Source organism: Sylvia atricapilla, unplaced genomic scaffold, assembly GCF_009819655.1.
Source record: "Sylvia atricapilla isolate bSylAtr1 unplaced genomic scaffold, bSylAtr1.pri scaffold_66_arrow_ctg1, whole genome shotgun sequence".
Lineage (NCBI taxonomy): Eukaryota > Metazoa > Chordata > Aves > Passeriformes > Sylviidae > Sylvia > Sylvia atricapilla.
The window spans coordinates 30-2,256 of NW_027077153.1; the positions used below are offsets into that span (position 1 = coordinate 30).

Sequence of the window (2,227 nt, forward strand, 5' to 3'; positions counted from 1 at the left end):
TTAAGTTTAGAAACTTAAATCTGGGATGAAAGAATCACCTGGCCTTTTGAGCTGAGGCACTAAACCCCAGTGCTTCAGGAACAGCCCCAGTGCCCATGCACTGAAGAGGAAAATGTATCATCTGCCTTCTGGCAGACCCCTCCTGCGTCCTGCAGGTTTGAGGCATTTCCAGCAGAGATCTCTTGTCTGGGCTGGCTTTCACTCCAAGATCTAAATAGCTTCTCCTTTCTTTGCTGCTGTTTTGTTTCTAGGGCTTTTGGAGTTGTTTGTAAAGCAGTCGACACTGCCACAGGAAGAGAGGTAAATGGCAACAGCCCCTGCAGACTCTGCTGCTCTCCAGGGCTTTCCTGTCTTGTGTCAGCGGTGGCTGGAGCTTTTGGTCGAGCTGTGCTGCACAAGAAGCACAGCCTGGTGCCAGCCTGCCAAGGATAGTCTTTGTCCTGCTCAGCTGCCAGAAGGAAGGCAAGAGGGCAGTGGTTCCTTTCAGAGAAGGACACTCTCCCTGGCTCTCAATTGCTCAAACAAAGGTGGTGCCTGAGAGCATCTCACTGCTCTCTGGGGATACAGCTTCAGAGTCCTGAATGCTCATTTCTGTCTGCCAGCAAATACATCTGAATGCTCCTGGCAGTTCCTTAGCCACCTGCAGTGCTGCACTTGGGAACTACATGGAGGGAGAGATGGTGCAAGGCATCCCTAAAAGCCCCAAGCCCTGCCTATAGCCCAGGATGTATCCACAGAGTACCAAGGCATGCATTACTTCTTCTGAAGTACAGAGGGAGATACAGAGAGTGTGCACACAGCTTTGGGGGTGATAGTCAAGACACCGTTGTTAGCAAGTGGACAAGGCAAAACATCAATGGCCATATGCCCTGTAACTGGCCCCCAGAGGAGCAGAGAAATGGGCTGTTGGAATGTCAATTCCTAATGACTCTTTTGTCTAATCACAAGGCACTCTGGCTCAGCAGTGTCATTGCAAAATCACTTTTCCCATGTGTATTGTGGTCTAGTGCCGCCAGCTTCTAAAGTTCCTGATTTTCTATGTCATTCCAGGTGGCCATCAAGAAAATTAATCTTCAAGGACTGAATAGGAATCAAATAACCCTTAATGAGATCACAGTCATGAAGAGGAATAAGAGTTCCTGTGTTGTGAATTATTTAGAAAGGTGAGTGATCATGGTCTTATCCCATGAATTTTTACATGCAAGGTTAAAAACCCACTTTGGACACTGGCAGAAGATTGTTCATTATTGGCTAATTATCATTTCTCTACTCATCTCGAGTGGATAGGAAGAGAGTGCATTTTGTCTGCATGGCTCTTCCCTGGCTTTCAAACACATAGTTGGAAAACTGTTCAAAAACCTGGAGCAACCCTACCATACTAAGTCAAACCCTGTAGAGTTCACCGCCTCCATGTTGTCCCAGGATTGATTTTTAAATTTCTTCAATGCTGATGAACCATCCTAGAGAGGATTTCCCTTGGATAGTTGCCCCTCTTTTCCATGGCTGGCCATGCCAGGAACACTAGGTGCTTATTTCCAGAATTTTCATCTTGGCTGTTACTAAACTGCATTTTTTTGCTTGCTGGCCATCAGAGACATCTCCCTTATTACAGATGTGCCATTCTCCTGGAGACTGCACAGACTGTAAACAATGCACAGCCTAGAAGGAATGTCTATTCCTTGAATTCTGTTCTTGTCACAAAGGGATCTGGAAACAGGAATCAAGCAAAAACCAATGTAGCCATGCCTATTCATGTGCATGGCCTTGTTTCCTTCTTTCAGCTACCTTGTGCATGAGGAAATCTGGCTGGTGATGGAGTACATGGATGGAGGCACTCTGAATGATGTCATCACTGAGGTTCGCATGTCAGAAGACCACGTTGCAAGCCGTCAGTCGAGAGGTCAGGGATCCCAGCTGTGCTTCTGAGGGCTTGGGCAGGATTGTCTGGGAAAGGGGCTCAGAACAGGAGTGATTCCATGTGCCAGGCTTTGTTCCTGTGTCACTGGAATGCTCTGGGCAAGCAAGAGCATCTCAAGTGAACTGCCTGTCAGTGCCCCTGCACCCACTGGACTCTATTCCGATCCTCTTATCTCCTGTGTTGCATTCTCACTCTGGCTTTTGTATTTGCTATTTTCCATCTCACCTCTCTAAACTTTTGCCTGTCTGCACTGCATGCCTTGCCTGTAAAAGCAAAGGTGAGGGTGGCAGCATTTGAAAGGAACAGCAA

The 2,227-nt window shown here is 47.3% G+C and overlaps 1 long non-coding RNA gene across 1 annotated transcript; it reads left to right on the forward strand.

The window, feature by feature from the left end:
• The first annotated feature begins 236 nt into the window (after positions 1–236).
• LOC136374976 (uncharacterized) lies at positions 237–1,879 on the forward strand. Its single transcript, XR_010746025.1, has 3 exons — positions 237–300; positions 1,051–1,163; positions 1,782–1,879. It is a non-coding gene; the product is annotated as an uncharacterized lncRNA (long non-coding RNA).
• Positions 1,880–2,227: the final 348 nt, after the last annotated feature.